The sequence below is a fragment of the Artemia sp. Qi Xiang Cuo genome, chromosome 4 (assembly GCF_049724085.1).
Source record: "Artemia sp. Qi Xiang Cuo chromosome 4, ASM4972408v1, whole genome shotgun sequence".
In the NCBI taxonomy this organism is placed as follows: Eukaryota; Metazoa; Arthropoda; class Branchiopoda; order Anostraca; family Artemiidae; genus Artemia; species Artemia sp. Qi Xiang Cuo.
This window is the reverse complement of record NC_142797.1, coordinates 4,731,201-4,751,408: the sequence shown is the minus strand read 5'-3', so window position 1 is coordinate 4,751,408 and position 20,208 is coordinate 4,731,201. Positions and strand designations below refer to the sequence as shown.

The following is a 20,208-nucleotide window of genomic DNA, read 5'->3' as shown; positions in this document are numbered from 1 at the left end:
GTTTTTTAGATTTTCGTGGATGTTTGACTCTTGGGGTATATTATTTGAGAAGTTAACTTTAGTATTTTGTGGTTTTACGTGCCTAAAATCATGAATTAGAATAGTTAATTACCTGTTTAGGGTTTTCAGACCTAGGTTTTTTAGATTTCGTGATTTGACGTGCCTGAAATCATGAATTAGAATAGTTAATTAGCTGTTTGGGTTTTCAGACCTAGTTTTTTAGATTTTTGTGGGTGTTAGGTTCCTGGGATTTATTATTTGAGAAGTTAACTTTAGTATTTCATAATTTGACTTGCTTGAAATCATGAATTAGAATATTTAATTGGCTGTTTGGGGGATTTTCAGACCTAGGTTTTTAATCGGAATAGTATCCTCTCATATAATGGAATTTGAGGGTCGATAAAGTGAAATTATGTCACTATTCTAGTTTTTCTAAACCAGTATTGCCTATTACTTAATGTATTCAAATATTTTTTGATAACTTGATACGTGATTTGAATAAAGCCCAGTATCGCATACACTATTAGAGATATCAAAATGATAGCTCATTTGCATTAAGCTAACTTAAGTTCGTTAGCTTTAGCAGTTTAGTTTCTAATAGTTTCACAGATTCAAAAGGATGCGACTAAAAACATGTTTTTATTTATTGAATAACTGAAAAAGAACCATAGCTTTGATCAATGCTTCGATGTTTGACTAAATATTCAAATTTTCAATGTTTAGTATTAGGGGGGATTTTCTTCAAACAGCTTAGAAACAAACTAGGCTGACTTTTATAGGCTGAATTTTGAACGGCTCAGTGAGCCCTAATTCATCTTTTCTAAGATTCAAAAGGATGCAATATCTTTCGGGGGGGGCGGGTGCATTTTTCCATGTCTTGTCTCAGGGATATTTTCCGTGGGGATTATTTTCCTCGGGCCTGTTTTTCTGGGGGTGGGGTAAATACCAGCTACCGAAAAACGACATGGAAAGATAAAAAATACCGCTAATACTTTAAATGCATCAAACAAGGCATGCTCAATGCAGATTAAAAACCAGAAAAGAACAGAAACGCCTAAAAATAAGAAATTCTTCAAACAGCTTAGAAACAAACTAGGCCGACTTTTTATAGGCCGAATTTTGAACGGCTCAGTGAGCCATAATTTGACATGCCTGAAATCATGAATTAGAATATTTAATTGACTGTTTGGGGATTTTCTGACCTAGGTTTTTTAGGTTTTCGTGTGTGTTTGACTCCTGGGGTTTATTATTTGAGAAGTTAACTCTAGTATTTTGTGGTTTTACGCGCCTGAAATCATGAATTAGAATAGTTAATTACCTGTTTAGGGTTTTCAGACCTAGGTTTTTAGATTTTCGTTGGTGTTTGTTTCCTGGAGTTTATTATTTGAGAAGTTAACTTTAGTATTTCATGGTTTGACGTGCCTGAAATCATGAATTAGAATAGTTAATTAGCTGTTGGGGTTTTCAGACCTAGTTTTTTAGATTTTCGTGTGTGTTAAGTTCCGGGGGTTTATTATTTGAGAAGTTAACTTTAGTATTTCGTGATTTGACGTGCCTGAAATCATGAATTAGAATAGTTAATTAGCTGTTTGGGTTTTCAGACAAAGTTTTTTATATTTTCATGGGTGTTAGGTTCCTGGGATTTATTATTTGAGATTCTTATATTTTTTCCGTTCAATTATTTTCAGTGTAAGCCAATATAATGCTAGGGGGAGTAAAAACGGTAGTTATTTAGTACCCGGTAAACAGGTGACTTGATATGTTTCATTAGATGTAGGTTATTGCTAATGATACCTCCTCGACAGATATTTTAATGGCTCTAACAATTCGTGTGTGTTTGACTCTTGGGGTTTATTATTTGAGAAGTTAACTTTAGTATTTTGTGGTTTTACGTGCCTGAAATCATGAATTAGAATAGTTAATTTGCTGTTTGGGTTTTCAGACCTAGTTTTTTTTTAGATTTTCGTGCGTGTTAAGTTCCCGGGGTTTATTATTTGAGAAGTTAACTTTAGTATTTCATATTTGATGTGCCTGAAATCATGAATTAGAATATTTAATTTGCTGTTTGGGGATTTTCAGACCTAGGTTTTTTTAGGTTTTCGTGTGTGTTTGACTCCTGGGGTTTATTATTTGAGAATTTAACTTTAGTATTTTGTGGTTTTACGTGCCTGAAATCATGAATTAGAAAATTTAATTAGCTGTTTAGGGTTTTCAGACCTAGGTTTTTTAGATTTTCGTGGATGTTTGACTCCTGGGGTTTATTATTTGAGAAGTTAACTTTAGTATTTTGTGGTTTTACGTGCCTGAAATCAAGAATTAGAATAGTTAATTACCTGTTTAGGGTTTTCAGACCTAGGTTTTTAGATTTTCGTTGGTGTTTGTTTCCTGGAGTTTATTATTTGAGAAGTTAACTTTAGTATTTCATGGTTTCGTGCCTGAAATCATGAATTAGAATATTTAATTAGCTGTTTAGGGTTTTCAGACCTAGTTTTTTTTTAGATTTTCGTGGATGTTTGACTCCTGGGGTTTACTATTTGAGAAGTTAAATTTAGTATTTTGTTGTTTTAAGTGCCTGAAATCATGAATTAGAATAGTTAATTGACAGTTTAGGGTTTTCAGACCTAGGTTTTTAGATTTTCGTTGGTGTTTGTTTCCTGGAGTTTATTATTTGAGAAGTTAACTTTAGAATTTAATGGTTTGACGTGCCTGAAATCATAAATTAGAATAGTTAATTAGCTGTTTGGGTTTTCAGACCTAGTTTTTTTTAGATTTTCGTGTGTGTTAGGTTCCTGGGGTTTATTATTTGAGAAGTTAACTTTAGTATTTCGTGATTTGACGTCCCTGAAATCATGAATTAGAATAGTTAATTAGCTGTTTGGGTTTTCAGACATAGTTTTTTAGATTTTCATGGGTGTTAGGTTCCTGGGATTTTTTATTTGAGATTCTTACATTTTTTCCGTTCAATCATTTTCAGTGTAAGCCAATAAAGTGCTAGGGGGAGTAAAAATGGTAGTTATTTAGTACCCGGTAAACAGGTGACTTGATATGCTTCATTAGAAGTAGGTTATTGCTAATGGTACCTCATCGACAGATATTTTTATGGCTCTAACAATTGTACTCTATGCTTGCCCAGAGACACAATGTGGCTTTCTCGTTATTGCTCTATGGCCAGTTATCGACACTACCTAGTTTATTGCATGTATTAAATCAGTATTTTTTACACAGTGGAACGATAAACACGTAACTAATATCTCTAAAAAAGTGAAGATGAAGCATTTTAAGAAAGTGTGTTCACATGATAGTGTTATTGTAGCATTGAATGCTGACAACGAGAAGTATTTGACCTATGAAACAAGTACAAGTGGTACCACAATCGGAAACGTATGCCTGCAGTGTCATGACAGTAAGGAATTAAATTTCTTAGGAGTACCAAAAAATTCAACTCTTATGATGATAGATATACGAGATTGAGATCTCCGGAGATGATTGCGCTCAAAGAGAATGCCAACATAAAAATAGTAGTTGATAAAGAGGGGTATCTTCTTGCTAGTGCTTGTGGTAACATGTTACCCAGTGTTAAACCATATCGTCAGCTTTCCGGTATTAGCATTCAAATGAAATCAAAGACGAAAAAAAAGGCCTAGTCTTCTACTAATATCATAAACCATATCATGTCTGTATGCCGGAACTGTTACCTGTGTACAAATAGTGTGATAATAGACAGTGAAATTGCTAGAAAAATAAAAAGGGTATTGGCGGAAAATATCACTAAGGACTATAAAGATGAATCGATGAAAAATAAAGTACCAGCAAACGTTACTGCCATTGATCAAACAGTCAATGAATCAAATAATACCAAAGACGAAAAGCATATTGACCCTGTTGATGACACACCTATAAAAATTGTGTATGAGTCAAATTGGTATAATGATTATTCTACTGATTACGAACTAAGAGAAGACAATAGCTATAGTATCAAGAGAGAACATGGTGAACCATTTTATGGATCAGATTCAAAATGTCCAAAGTTGTTCATCGATATTAATAATGTATAATAATATATATTTTTTGCATTAATATTCTACATGAAATTATTTCATTAAAAATATATTATGCCTTACATTGTTATGTATTCATTATTTTTAGAGTAAGCTAGCATATCGAACGTTTAGAATGTCTATTACAACATCGGAGATGTAAGAAAAGGAATTTACATACATCATATATCGGATAGATAGGTTAACATAGAGAAAATCTAAGTATAAGAATGAATAAATTCTCTATCAACATCTATTGACAGATACTTGGGATAACATTGACAAAATCAAAGTAACATAAGTAGCAAACTCTTTCTTGAATTCAACTCATGGGATTTCTCGAATTAAATATCAAAACAATAAAGAGTTTATTACTTACTTGCGATTTTATCATGATTTCTCGAATTAAATATATGTATTTTGTCCAGGAAGCGAATTCAAGAAAGCGATTGTTACTTACAATTTCTTCACAATTTAATGAAAAGAATAGAACTATTCTAAAGAATAAAGGCGGGTTAAGCTTAAAGATATTTATTGCTTAAACGTATTAACAGATTTTTTTTGAGAAAAAAAAAAACAACAACAAATGTTTACATAAAAATAGTACTGAGAGTTCACTCTTAAACATCCACACACGATGGTCCCATGATATAGAATAGTTTTTAACATGTCTTATGGATTTATCACGATCAGGTATGTTCTTAGGTATCCACTGTGCGAAGAACCTAACCTCGTCTTCAGGACGGTGATAGCCCCCTTCAAATTTAGGACACTTAAACTCTTATAGATTGAAAAGTGGAATCCTAGGATCACACTTTTTAATTAAAACTTTATCTGTAGGTACATTGCCCTTTAAGTAGAGTGCTTCAACCCCGAAAAATCTGCAAATTTCACTGACTTCCTCCTGAACATTTCTCAGTTCCTGGCCAGCATTATTAAGTGGTGTAATCACTCTATCGTAGAATCCCAGTCTGTTTATATGACGTAATGTAGTACTCCACAAGCTCTTATCATACTCAAACATGTTATAGTTCACTATCCAATGATAACAGTCAATTTCTTCGAGTTCCATAGACAATAATAAAAATGCACATTCAAATATAACACCACAAGATGATTTTTTCAAACTGATAAATTCTGTGTCATACAATCCTATCATCTTGGAAGTTATTAATGTAATTGTTAAGTAGAAAAATACTTCATCAAACTTTTATACCTTCGCTCAAGGTTGAATGGAGTTATGGCTAGGGGGATGAGTCCTAAACCCATCTGAATTCATTGTGGGGAGGAGTCATAAAACCCTTGGAAGTCATTGCGGGGAGGAGTCATTGAACTCTCGGTATCTATTGGATGTAAATGAAGTCTGGAAATTTCAATAACAGAACAATTCTTTTTTTTTCTCTTTATCACAAACAATTTTCACTTAGCTACACGCTGTAGAATTTTAATTCAAGAAACTATGAAAAAATTCTCAGTAAGTAACAATTTCTTTCTTGAAGTCAACTCTTGGATACACAATACGGAAATTTCATTCAAGAAATTATGAAAATATTTGTAAGTAAGTAACAAGGTCTTTATTGATTTCACCTCTTGAATATACAGTACAGATACTTCATTCAAGAAACGTGATTAAACACGTTCTGAAACTACATTCTATTTGCTTGCCTTTCCTTGGCACCTTTCCAAACGAGTGGGGATTCCCCACTGGTTCCTACACATTGCAAAAAGTGAGCAGTACGAAAACTCCACGTTTTCAACCAGAATGGTTTTTTAGACAACATCCATTTTTTAGGGACCAATCAGAGAGACAGCGGAGGTTGCTCAATATACAATAACTTGATTGGTGATTGGTTACACACCGCGACGGCGCATACATAGTGAGAGAAACATGCAAAGTCGACATAGCTTTATTTCATTTTTTAAGGTTAATTTAGACGAGGTTACGTCTAAAATCTAAAATGATTAGAACTTCAAATGAAAGTATGCTAAGGAGAATTTATCAGTGTGAATCGTTAGCAAGAAATTTTACGGAAGGGGGGAGTTTCAGCAAGGATGGAATGACCCAAAAGGAATTTTACGGGGTGGGGTGTATTTTACGTGGAAGGAACGTTTCTCGTGAGAGTAAGGGATTTTCATGGAAGATGAGCTGGATTTAATGGCATTATATGAAAAACAACCAAATATTAAGTAAAAAACAAATTTTTTCAACTGAAAGTAAGGTTTAATTTCCGTTCAAATGAGTCTTTTTTGGATATTATAGGACCACTGGGTCGATACGATTATCCCTGAGAAAAATAAAAACAAACACAAAACGACTACTAATAAACGCTGATCTGGTAAAAAAACAAACATTTCCACATTGTTGCAGATAGAGGCTTGAAACTTCTTCAGCAGAATTTTCAGATATGCAGAATCTGATAGAGTGATTTTTATTATGATTATTTGATTTTAGGGAGTGTTTCCCCCTTTTTCGAATATCAAGAAAAGCCTTTTTCAGGCTATTAGCCTTTAATGGATAACACTAAACTTAATGAAACATATATATTTGAAATCAGCATCATAAGCCAATTCTTTTGATGTATCTATTGTTGTCAAAATTTAGTATTTTAGAGTTTCGGTGACTATTGAGCCGCGTCGCTTACTTACAGTTCGTTACTACGAACTGTTTGATAAAGATAGGATGACATATTGTCAAAGATCTTTCTTTTTGATGAATCGCCTAGGGCCAAACAAAAAGCAGGTTGTAAATTGAATGGGGTGAAAATTGTAATGTTGAATGGGGTGTGAAAAAATCGTAACGAAGGATTGAAAGGAAACTTGGAATGTATGTATATGTATATATCGTTCGATTTTGTAGGGCACTCAATCATTGTTAGGAAAAATCTCTTTGTTATAAATTCCTTTTTGTTGCTAACTGCTTTTTTCTATCCTTATACATATATGTACGTTTTTGTAAAACAGATGCCGAGACTTCAGTTGGACTCTAAAGCCATTTTTTATTATAAGTATCTACATATTTTCGTTAAATCTTTCTAGCTTTACACACAAACTTTCTGGTACTTTGGACTTTATCTTTTCCATTCCTTAAAGTGTTGTTGATATAGCAGAAAACTTTTACAGCTCATGAGAAGCCAGGTATTGCTTAGGCCATGTTGCCTTTCCATTTATACTTATAATAAAATGAAAATATGAAAACGAGTAAAGCTTGTAATTAATTTATTTAATTTAACTAATTAAACTGTTAAATTAGGTCTATTTTAAAAATTTTTCTTCATTTGATGAGAAGCCAATAAATTGGAGGGTGAAGGGGTAAATGTAAAGGCTTCAGGTAGGTCAGTAACAGGGTCTACCTGAAGATTTCAGGGTTCATACCTGAAGATTTCACTCACCATAGCCCAATAAGTTTTTGAGTTAGGAAAAAGTTCCTCTTTGTAGTTGTATACCAAATACCCAACTTGCAAAACAAAATTTATAACTCATTTAGTACGTTTTGTATTTAGTACTTACTTTTCTCTTATTAAAACAATTACCATCATAAAATATATGTTACTTTTTGTCTGCCTATGTTTAAAAAAAAGTAATGACTTTGACGATACTAATTGTGTTTTAGAATAATTTCCTCTCTGTGTGTGTATTCTTTTTGGTTTGGAGTCGGAGGAGATAACCTACTCTTTTATCTTTACTTTTATGACAATTTTTTCGGGGGGGGGGGGTCTTGTTCAGCAAGCAGAAATGCAGTTGATTCATATTTAATAAATGAACAGTGTGTTTACTTTTTTTTAAACCTTTTTGTTAAATTAAAAGGGAAATAATAATAATAATAATAACAGCAATAACTTTACGATATTCATTGTGTTTAGTAAAATTTCTTTCCATCGTGATTTGTATCATATATAAAAATTGCAACTGGAAGTAAGGAGCAATATTAAAACTTAAAACGAATAAAAATTATTCAGCATATAAGGGTAGCAGCCCCCGCCTTAATAACTCGCTCTTCATGATTTTTAATACTCCGGAAAATCTTCTTATTCTAATTAAACAACACTTGTAATTCAGGAATGGTTCTTAAAGAATAGGATGGAAAATTCAAACTTTACCGTAAAGAGCAAGATATTGAAGAGGGTGCGGCACAATATGGTAAATTTCTGTTCGTTTTAAGTTTTAATGTTGTTCCTTGATAGTAGATATGGTGGTATGGATTTGCTTGAAGCCCTATACCTTTTAACAGAGAGTAAGTAGCGCCTCGCTTGTCAAGGTCATCCCCTAAGGCACGTTTGAGGATCAATGAGCTCTATCAAGGCCCTTCCCTAAGGTACTCTTGAGTAACAATCAATGAAATCTGTCAAAGCCATTCCCTAAGACAGTCTTGACGGTTAATGGACCCTACTAAGGAAATCCCCTAAGACACTCTTGAAAGTGTCTGTACTCTGAACAATCCCAGACTGGGCGGTTTTACGTTTATTGATGCTATTGTGAAACAGATACCGTAATGATCTAAGATATTCTCTAAGAATTTTCAAATGATTCCGGAAATATTTGACTGGTGTAGTTTTGATGCTATTGCGAAAAATATTGCGTAATGATCTAAGATATTCGCTAAGTATTTTCCCAAGATTTTAGAAATATTTGGCTGGGGTAGTATTTGAACTGAGGACTCCTAAGGATGGAAGAATGACGTGCTAGTCAACTGAACTAACAAGTCGATATTAATAAATTGTTCTTAGAAAAACATTAGAAAAAAACCCTAAAATATTATCTGATGATTTAACAAATAATAAAAATCAACATTATGCGATTAATATGTTCGACCAAGCTCATTGAATTTATGAAATTTTTTGTCTGATTTAGGAATCGAATGTGAGATCTTAGATTTCCTATGGTAAAAGAAGGATGCGTTATCCTTCTGATAAAACAAGTCAATGATATTATATTTTTCTTAGAAGAACATTCTAATCAATAAGTTTCATGCACTTGCTACGCAATTGAATTCTATATGCTTGATCAATGAACTCTATCAAGGCCATTCCTTAAGTCACTCTTGAGGATCAGTGAATTCTATCAAGGCTATTCCCTAAGGCACTCTTGAGGATCAATGAACTCTATCAAGGCAATTCCCTAAGGTACTGTTGAGAGTCGCTGAACTTATTTTTTTATTACGTCTAATATTTGTTTCTTTTAACTGTTTTATCTCTTATAGGGTTTTTTAACTTTCATAATAACTGTTTAAAATAATTACTATTTTGCTACAAGACAGACAATTATGCTAGGCTCTCAAGACAGATTGTCATAAATATTAGTAGTACATCCACTACGGATACGACAAGACCTCCCTTCTCCAATTTTTTTGTGAATGTTCTAGAAATGAATACATACATTATTATGATTGATGTGAATGGGTCTATATCTCTCCAAAACTTTTGAACCCAAGCCTTAACATGATAATTAGTAGAATATGCATTATGAGTATGACAGGGTCCATACCCCCGTTTAAAATATTTTTCTTCTGGTTGTAACAAGAAACAAATAGACACGGTATCGTAATGAATATGACTGGACCCCATACCCTTACCCCCCATTTATAAAGAATGTGAAAAGGGTCTCAAATTTAAACAAAACATCTCGAATAAAAAAAATCTTTCCGAAGAAAAAATGTCTCAAAGTTAAAAAACAACGTCTCGAAGAAGAAAAAATGTCGCGAAGGAAAAAAATTATCGAAGTAAAAAAAGGCTCATAATTAAAGCAAAAACGCTGCTAAGAAAAAATGTCTCGAAGTTAGAACAAATGTCTTCAAGATAAAAAACATCACGGGCTTACAACAAAACGTCCCAAGTTATAAAAACGTCATGGAGAAAAAAAACATCTAGAATTTAAACAACAGTGTCTCGAAGAAAAAAACGTCATAAATAGAAAATAACGTCTTGAAGTAAAAAAAACCTCTCAAAGTAAGAAAAAACATCTCGAAGACAAAACAAAATCGATAAAGACGTTAAATGACGTTAAATGTTAAATGAAGTTTAATGACGTTGAATCGTTAAATGACATTTTTTAAGTTAAAAAACGTCTCAAAGAAAAAACATCTCGAAGTTAAAAAATTTTTTATGATGATCTTAACAAACATGTAATACGTTACAAGTTAATCTGCGTAACAATTTCCGCGCTTCTTTTGTGTGCAATACATACCGAGAGTTTTATGACTCCTCCCCACAATGATTTCTACGGGGTTTTATGACTCCTCCCTGCAATGAATGCAGATGGTCTTACGACTCCTCCACATAACTATAGGAAAAACTACAGCTGTGAAAGAATTAGAGTCAGTGAACTCTTGCACAATCGATTTCTCTGACCTTGAATGTTAGTTGCGCAATTATTTAACCCTAAGGCACTTGGATGCTGTTGGGATTAATGAACAACTACCTTCGCTATTAGGAAACAAGTTTGTTTTGACCTTGAGCAAAGCAAAGTGCTTGGAAAATTCCTGTTATGCTCTTCTGATTGACTATCAAGTTAATCGCACAATCGATGCCTCTAGCCTTGGGAATTTAGGTAGAATATTTGAACATATCATTATAATATCATTAGTTCAAGAGTGTTTGAATTCATGATCTTTAGGTTCAAGTAGAAAAGACTGCAATATGATTGGACTGTTATGCATTATTAGACATGATACAATGTACATGATACATGATAAATGATACAATGATACAATTAGACATTATACAGCCATGATATGCATTATTACACTAGTGCAGCAGTATGCCTTTCTTTCCCCTTAGCTGTCATTTGAATGCTAATACGAGAAAGATGACGATAGGATCTATCCACAGGTAATGTGTTGCCAGAGCCATAAGCAAGCAGATGGCCATCGTCGTCAACTATTAGTTTCAGACTTGGATCATCTTTGAACACTAGGTTCTCTGGAAATGTCACTTTCATATCCACCATCAGCAATGTTGAATTTGTTCGATCCTCCAAAGGAATTTAATCTTTCACTTTCATGACAACGCACACGTACATTTCCAATATGATCTCCGTTAATGCTTGTCTCATAGTTCAAATATCTATCCTTGTCAGCATTCAACGCATATCATGTCTATGTGCCAAAATTGCAAAATATGTATAAATAATGTGGTAATAGACAGTGAAATTGAAAACAAAATAAAATGGCCTTAGCAGATAATATTGACAACGAAATTAAAGACAATTCCACGAATAGCGAAGCGTCAATGAACGTTAAGAGTCAAGATAAAACATAAATTATTATTATTAAAGCTGATTCAAAGCATTCAAATTATATAAATAAAATGTAGTATTGGGTATTACATGTAGTATTGAAGCTTCTCTGTCATTTTTCAAAGAACAAGAAGAATCTCTATTGGAGAATTCTGCTTCTTTTGATATTTTATTTTGCTGTTCCTGATCCCTAAATAGTATACTATACCTCCTTTTCCAAGACGTTTTTTGTGCTTTCGAGTTTTCTTGGGGTGGTAAGGGTATCCTTTTTTCCACTAGTTTCTTACTTGACCGATCTAAAACTGAGCTTCTCTCCATTCTAGTTGTTTCCATTTCATTCAATATTTTTGTCCTCATATCTTACAGATTCTTCTGTGATTTTCATTTTATAATGTATTATCATTTAAATATAAGCCTCACAGTAAATATTATCAGACTTTTGAAAAATAAATTCTGATTTTTATTTATTTCAATTTTTTGAAATATAATCCTGTTCGTGTGCCTCTAACCTTTGAAAAATAAAACTCTTTCACGTGTCTCACTTAAAAAAAAAATCAGATTCACATGCTTCTTCTAAATGCTTCTTCGAATTCGAATATTTGAGACTGTACAAACATTCCGTTGATGCCTGTCTGATTACGAAAACTGTTCACGTGTCTCTGAACTTTGAACAAAATCTCCATCGTTTTGAAAAATAAAAATAAAGTCCTGGACAAATCACAGAGTACCATGGCTCAGCCGCAGAATACCGTATATAAATTGGGTTGTCCACTTAACAAACATTACCTTTTATAAATAATATCAAAACTCCAGAAGAGTTATATATTTCCTTCACTTCTTCCTGAAAATTTTTCAGTTTTGTACCATTTTCATTGTAAGGCTTAATCACTCGTTAATAAAAACCCTTTTGATTCAAATGATGTAATATAGAGGCCAAGGGTATTTTATTATGTTCATACATATTTAATTTTACTTCCTAATGCTAACAGACAATTTCTTTACCATTTTCATCTAGCAATAAGAATACTACTTCAAAAATAATACCACAAGATAATGTTTCAGTACAAATAATTCCGTATCGAATAGTCCAATCATATTGTAGTCTTTTCTACTTGATCCTAAAGGTCATGAATTCAAACACTCTTGAACTAATGATATTAATATGATTTGTTCAAACATTCTACCTAAATTCCCAAGGCTAGAGGCATCGATTTTGCGACTAACTTGACAGCCAATTAGAAGCACGTAACAGGGTTTTTCCGAGCACCTTGCTTTGCTCAAGGTTAAAAAAATTCGTATTAGCGAAGGTAGTAGTTTATTGATCCCAACAGAATCCAAGTGCCTTAGGGTTAAATCATTGCGCGACTAATATTCAAGGTCAGAGAAATCTATTTTGCAAGTGCTCATTAACTACAATAGTTACATTACTGGTTTTCCTTTATGGTTTTGGGGAAGAGTCGTAAGACCATCTGAATTCATTGCAGGGAGAAGTCATACAAGACTGTAGAATTCATTGTGGGGAGGATTCATAACACTCTCAGTATCTATTACATCCAAATGAAGCATGGAAATTGTTACGCAGCTTTCCTTGTAAAGTATTTCATGTTTGTTAATATTATAATAAGAAATTGAATCTTTTAACTTAGACAGGTTTTTGTTTTAACATCTAGACGTTTTTTTTCGAGCTGTTTTTTACTTCGGGCTGTTTCTATTTCGTCGTGAAGTTTTTGTTTTAATTTGAGTGGTTTTTTTTTTACCTCGAGACGCTTTTTTAACTTAGAGACGTTGTTTTTTTTTCTTTGTGACGTTTTTTTCTTCGAGAAGTTGTTTTTTAACGTGAAGACTTTTATTTATTCGTGATGTTTCTTTTTAACTTCGATATGTATCGTGACAATTTTGTTTTAACTTTGAGACGTTTTTTTACTTCGAGGCTTTTGTTACTTCGAGGTGTTGTGTTTAACTTCGAGACATTTTTTTCCTTCATGAAGTTTTTTTTAACTTCAAGATGTTTTGTTTTAACTTTGGGTTTTTTTCCTCGAAACGTTTTCATTTCTTTGTGACGTTTTCGTTTTAACTTTGAGATGTTTTATCTTATTTCGAGACGTTTTTTTTACTTCGAGACGATTATTTCTTTGCGATGTTTTTTAACTTCGAGGTCCTGTTTTTTATTTGTGAAATTTTTTCTTCGAGATGTTGTTTTTTAACTTCGATATATTTTTTTTCTTTGTTACGTTTTTTTCTTTTTCGAGATGTTGTTTTTTAACTTGGAGACTTTTTTTTCTTCATGACATTTTTTTTAAACTTCGAGACCTTTTTCTGTGGTGTTTTTATTCTTAAATGGGGGGGGGGGGGTTCTGGGGCACAGTCATCTTCATCACGATACTGTGTCTATTCATTTCATGTTCATAGCCAGAAAAAAATATTTTAAATGAGAGTACGGACCCTGCCATACTCATAATACATATTCTACTAATAATCCTGTTAAGGCTTGGTTCAAAAATTTGTTTTTTTTTCGTTTTTTCTCGTAGTTAACTTCGAGACGTTGATCTTTTTTCTTTGTGACGTTTTTTCTTCGAGATGTTGTTTTATAACTTGAAGACGTTTTTTTATTCGTGATGTTTTTTTTAACTTCGATATGTTTCGTGACAATTTTGTTTTAACTTTAAGATGTTTTTTTACTTCGAGGCCTTTTTTTTACTTTGAGGTGTTGTTTTTAACATCGAGACGTTTTTTTTCCTTCGTGAATTTTATTTTAACTTCAATATTTTTTTTTTTAACTTAGTGTTTTTTCCTCGAAACGTTTTCATTTCTTCGTGACGTTTTTGTTTTAACTTTGAAATGTTTAATCTTATTTCGAGACTTTTTTTACTTCGAGACGTTTATATCTTCGTGACGTTTTTTAACTTCGAGGTGCTGTTTTTTATTTGTGAAATTTTTTTCTTCGAGATGATTTTTTTAACTTCGATATGTTTTTTCTTCGCTACGTTTATTTCTTTTTCGAGACGTTTTTTTAACTTCGAGACTTTTTTGTCTCCATGACATTTTTTTTTAATTTTGAAACCTTTTTCTGTGATATTTTTATTCTTAAATGGGAGGGGGGTGGGGTTATGGGGCTCATTCATCTTCACCACGATACTGTGTCTATTCATTTCATGTTCACAACCAGAAATTTTTTTTTAATTGGGAGTATGGACCCTGCCATACTCATAATACATATTCTACTAATAATCCTGTTAAGGCTTGGTTTAAAAATTCGGGGGGATTGGGTAGAGATATAGACCCAGTCATGTTAATTATGATAATGCATGTATTTATTTCAAAAAAATTGAGGAAGATCGGAGTTGTCGTGTCCATAGTGGTTATACTACTAAAATTAATGACAATCTACCCTGAGAGTCTAGAAAAGTTGTGTGTCTTGTATCCCAACTTATAATTTTTTTTTAATTATTAAGAAGCACTATAAGAGATAAAACGGTTTAAAAAACAGCTATTAGACGTAATAAAAAAATAAGTGCAGTGACTCTCAAGAATAACTTAGGGAATGGAGTTGATAGAGTTCATTGATCCTCAAGAATGCCTTAGGGAATAGCCTTGATAGAATCATTGATCCTGAAGAGTAACTTAGGGAATGGCCTTGGTAGATTTCATTGTCCAAACACATACAATTCAATGGAATAACAAGTGCATGAAACCTATTGTCTATACTGTATTTCTAAGAACATAATAATATGATTGACTTGTTGGTTGAGATGACGAACGCATCGTTCTTTTACCATAGGAAATCTCAGGTCTCACACTCAACTCCTACACCAGACAAATATTTTATAAATTCAATGGACGTGGTCGAACCTATTAATAGGATACTCCTGATTTCATTTAATTGTTAATTCATAAGGTGATATGTGAGGGTTTTTGTCAATATATTTCTAAGAACAATTTATTAGCATCGACTTGTTAGTTCAGTTGACTAGCATGGCATTCCTTCATCCTTAGGAGTCTCCAGTTCAAATCCTACCCTAGTCAGATGTTTCCCAAAATCATTGGAAAATACTTAGTGACCATCTTAGATCATTACGCAATCTTTTCACAATAGCATCAAGAAAGGTATAACCGCCTTGTCTGGGTTTGTTCAGACTCCAGTGACTTTCAAGAGTGTCTTAGGGGATGACCTTGATACATTTAATTGATCCTCAAGAGTGCCTCAGAGAAGAGCCTTGATAGAGCTCATTGATCCTCAAGAGTGCCTTAGGGGATGGCCTTGACAAGCGAGGGACTACTCACTCTCTGTGAAAAGGTGTAGAGCTTCAAGCAACTGTATAAGACCATATCACTCTTACTTTCAGCCGAAAAAATGTGTTTTTTGTTTAATTTCTGATCATTTTCCATTAATACTTAGAAATCCCCCTCCCATCCATGGAAATCTCCCACTTAAATTCATCCATGGAAAGTTTCTTTGCGTAAAACCCCCTGGAAAATTCCATCCTCGCTGGAAGTTCTCTCTGAAAAATTTGCCGCGGGCAATTCCGCCTAGAAAATTTTCTTAGCCTACTTTCATTTGAAAAAGGAAATTTGTATTTAATTTCTTATCATTTTTCAAATCTAACTGCAAATCCTTCTCCGTAGAAAAATTTGCATCGAAAGTTTCCCGGCCCCAATTAAAAGTTTCTCCGGCGGAAAATTCCAAAATGGAATATTTCCCCCGTATGAAACCCCCCTAATGGAAAAATGATCCTACAATTCCAACCCTGTGGATCTCCACCGGAATATCTGTACATTTGAAACTGAGTTGCCAAAGAGAAAGTAAAACAATTAAAATGAATTTCATAATGGAATTCTGGAAAATTTCCCCCGTGTAAAATTTCCCCTGGATAGTGCACCCCCCAAAAATTCCTTGCACATGGTAAAATTCTCCCTTTAGAACCCTTCCTTCCCCAGAAAAATGTGTGTATTTGCCCCAATAACAAATAGTGTATGTATATATTGGGCAAATTTCATAACTTACAGCCCTTTTCCAAGGGACTGTGGAAGACATAACATCCCGAGAGAAACAGGTATTGGACCTTTCAACTACGCTGAACGAGATGGCTGTCTCAAAATTATGATCAGATGACTATGGAGAAAATGGGACTGGGATCTTTTTGGTCATTAAAAAGGGCGCTAGTAGGCTACTTTTAATTATCGTTTGAATAGACCCTCTTTCTATTTTTTAGGAAGAATTGGTTTGATACGATAACAGTTAGAAAAAACAGGATTTTTTCATATTTGGGAGTGTTTCCCCTCTTTTTTGATAATAAGGTAAAGTTTCTCAGGCTTGTAGCTTTTGATGGGTAATATTAAACTTAATGATTTTTATATATTTGGAATCAGCATAAAAAGGCAATACTTTTGATGTATGTATTGCTATCAAAATTCAATTTTTTGAGTTTCGGTTACAATTGGGCCAGTCGCTCCTTACATTACAACGAACAATCTGATTACGCTAAAAAAATAAGTTTTTCCAAATGAAAGAATTGAACGACATGAAAAATTAGAACGGACAGAATTTTTTTCTATATGAGGGAGATACCCCCTCCTGAACGCAGATAGTTCCTTTAGATCTCTCATGCAGGTTGAATTTTTTTGCAATGATGGCACTAACTTTTTGGGGAGTTAAATTTCTGTTTCTAAAATTAGAAAAAAATTTATGTGATAATAGCTATACTCAGGAACATTAAAACTTATACATTTTACACATTCAGAATTAGTATGAATAATACATTTTGTTGTTGCATATGCTATTGGATAGGCCTACTTCATTTTTTTTACATTCAAGTTTGTTACTTGTAAAATAATTGTAAAAAATGATACTCATCCCTGACCCCCTTGAATATTCAGAGGTTGGGGGCCAGAGTAACCAAAATTGTTTTTAGGGTATTCATATGTACGGTTTTAGTGGCGAATTCTTCCAGCAAACCTGTTTTAATAAAGATGTTACTCATACTATTAGCCTGTCTTCTTCCTAACTTACGGGTCTATCACAAACTGCTCTAATAAAATCTCTCTTTGGTTATTTTAAGCGTCGTCATTTGGAGAGACGGGGGGAATGGAAGCGAGGGCATTACCCTTCCTCATAACTCCCCCTCCCTGGATTTGTTGTATTTTTATTGAAAAATGGCATTTTTGTATTTTCATTAAACACATTAAAAATACCGAATTCCCCCTCCCCCTTATTTTGAAAAATACATTTTGTTTCCCACCCCTAATTTTGGTAGAATGACCACTTGTTTTTTTTTACTTACTTACAACTTAGTTCGTCGTGGGTCATCTGTGGTCCATACGACATCGACAATGTAATTTTTTATTGTTGCTGCAGCAAGGACATCTTCCATTTGGGTTGGAGTGACACATGCTCAACATTACAGACGTTTTGTTGCCATCTGACACAAAATATACGCTTCAAGTACACATTTTGAACGGGGTCAGAAGAAAATATTAATATACTGTTTAATTTAAATGCACACGAGTTTTGCGAATTATTTTGTTACTTTCAGTGTGTCAGCATATTTCAGCCTGGCTTGGATCTAATTATTAAGCTAACGGAAAAGCACGCAACTATTGCGGAAGAGTCATTATCTACTATGGCGCTAAAACGAGGAAATACATATTATTTGAGTATTACCTTAGATAAGGAATCTTTATTGAGCCTAATCATTTCCTAAATGCCGGCAGAATTAAATTAATTTTGCGGTGATTTCATTGCTTTGGTTGAAGTTCTTAGTCTAGTGTGTGCAAAAAAGCTACGTGGAAGTAAGTTAATCGCACATAAAAGTGATAAAATCTAATTTTTTTTTCAACACCAATCGTTTGAACAAGAGTCTGGATTTACTTATCAGGTTTGTAATTTCTAATTCTTGGCTTTGGTCAGATCCTTGAGGGGCATCAAAGATACCTGAAATATTAGTAGAAATTTGAACACAAATCAAGAAGCTTTGGGAATCCAGATGATCATAAACCAAGACAGAGTCATGTCCAGGGGTCATTGAATTGAACCTCTCGCCCTATATGTAAACATTTGGTTGAATATATACTATATTTGTGCACAAAATATATACTGATTATACATTGATCTAAAAATAATTAAATAAAAAAAAATCGATTGAAAGAAAGGAGTAACATTAAAACTAAAAACAAACATAAATTATTCCATATATGAAGGGGGTGCTCCTTCGCACTGAGGATTTAGCCCTTTTAAAAAAAGCTTCATTTTCTAATTAAACGGCCTTTGTATTTCAAGTGTCGTTCTTGAGGTATTGGGACAAGCAGTCAAACTTTAGCTTAAGGAGCAAGGTATTAAGGACGGGGGCAACCCCTTCATTTACGGAATAATTTCTATTTGTTTTGAGTTTTAAGGTTGCTTCTTACTTTCAGTTGAAAAAACTTTTTTTATTTAATTTCTGATCACTTTTCAAATAATGCTGGTAAATCTGGCTGACCCTCCATAAAAATCTCCCTCGCAGGAAAATCCTCCGTTAAATTCACCCCCCCCCCAATCCCACGTAAAATATACCCACCCCCCTGATGATTTCTCTACGGATGATTCTATCCTCGATAGAAATCTCCCCTCCTTCGTAAAATTTCTTGCGGACGATTCAACCTGAAAAATTCTCCTTAGCATACTTTCGTTTGAAAAAGACTTTAAATTCTAATCGTTTTCCCGATCACTCCGGACATCCCCAATTGCTTGGAAATATTTTCTCGGAAATTTTGATCGGACGACTTTGGGGAAAAAAGAGGCATGGGAGGGGAGCTAGTTGCCTCCAATCTTTTTGGCCACTTAAAAAGGGCACTAGAACTTCTAATTTCCGTTTGAATGTTACCTTTTCCGATCTTTAGGGGAAATTGGTTCGATGCAATTGCTCCTGAAAACATAAAACAAAAAATCAACCCGCATCCGTGATTCTTCTGGCAAAAATGCAAAATTCCATATTTTTGTATATAGAAGCTTAAAACTTCTACAGTAGGGTTTTCTGATAGGGTAAATCTGATGGTGTGGTTTTCATTAAGATACCTGGACTTTTAAGGAGCATTTTCCCCCTGTCTTGAAAAATCAAACATATTTTTTCAGGCTCGTAACTTTTCATACGTAACACGAAACTTTATGAATCTTATGTATTTAAAATCAGCATAATAAGCAAATTCGTTTGATGCATCTAATGATATTATACTTCCGTATATAAAGTTTCGGTTACTAATGAGTCGAGTCGCTCCTTACTTACAGTTTAAGCCTGATATAGGCTTATATTGAATATGTGATGTCTAGAAAAGCCTGCTTCATGTATTAACCTTTCAAATATCTTGATATCCCCAACCCCATCCAAGTCAAATCTTGAGAAAGTCTGGAGATCAAGATATGATTAGCAGATTTGAAATTTAGGTCTTTAGCCCAAAAGCCTTGGCCAGAAATATAAGAATTTTCCAACATCACAATATCGTACCGTAACATTTTGTAGCTCCTACAACTTTAAAGGTGCTATAAAAATAGAGTCCAAAAAATGGAAATAAAGTCCTATCAAAAATAAAGTCCAAAAAATGGACTTTATACTTTATTTTTTTTATGTTACTACTTCTTCAATCACTTTTACTATTTTTTAATGTACGCTTCTTTCTCTTTCTCTCTCCTTTCTCTTTTTTCTCTTTAAAACTCTCTTCTTTCTCTTTTAAATCTACTAAATTACATTCTTAAGAGCTTTAGTGATACTGGTTTGATCTACTTAAGCTTTCAATGTTATTAGGAAAAACAGGGAGTCATCGAACGGGGGTGAGAAGATATTCTAAGGAAATATTGAAGGAAAGTTTGGGTATATTGGAGGAAGTGGAAACACAAGTTTGTGTAGGGATGGGCTGTCAGTGGAAGGACCATGGATATAAAATTGAAAACATGTTTGCCCCCCTCCCCTGCACC

The 20,208-nt window shown here is 33.5% G+C and overlaps 1 protein-coding gene across 4 annotated transcripts in view; it reads left to right on the top strand.

Annotated features, from left to right (window-relative positions):
- Positions 1-20,208, top strand: part of LOC148952700 (lactosylceramide 4-alpha-galactosyltransferase-like) — a 99,868-nt gene that overhangs the window by 51,522 nt on the left and 28,138 nt on the right. Inside the window, exon 1 of one of the 4 annotated variants that reach the window (XM_089087365.1) lies at positions 17,983-18,053. The exons of 2 other annotated variants lie outside the window; for them this stretch is intronic. The gene's annotated coding sequence lies outside the window, so the exon portion shown is untranslated. Of the gene's footprint in view, positions 1-17,982; positions 18,140-20,208 lie in introns of those variants that run through there. One more of the 4 variants, XM_089087363.1, reaches the window with a different exon arrangement.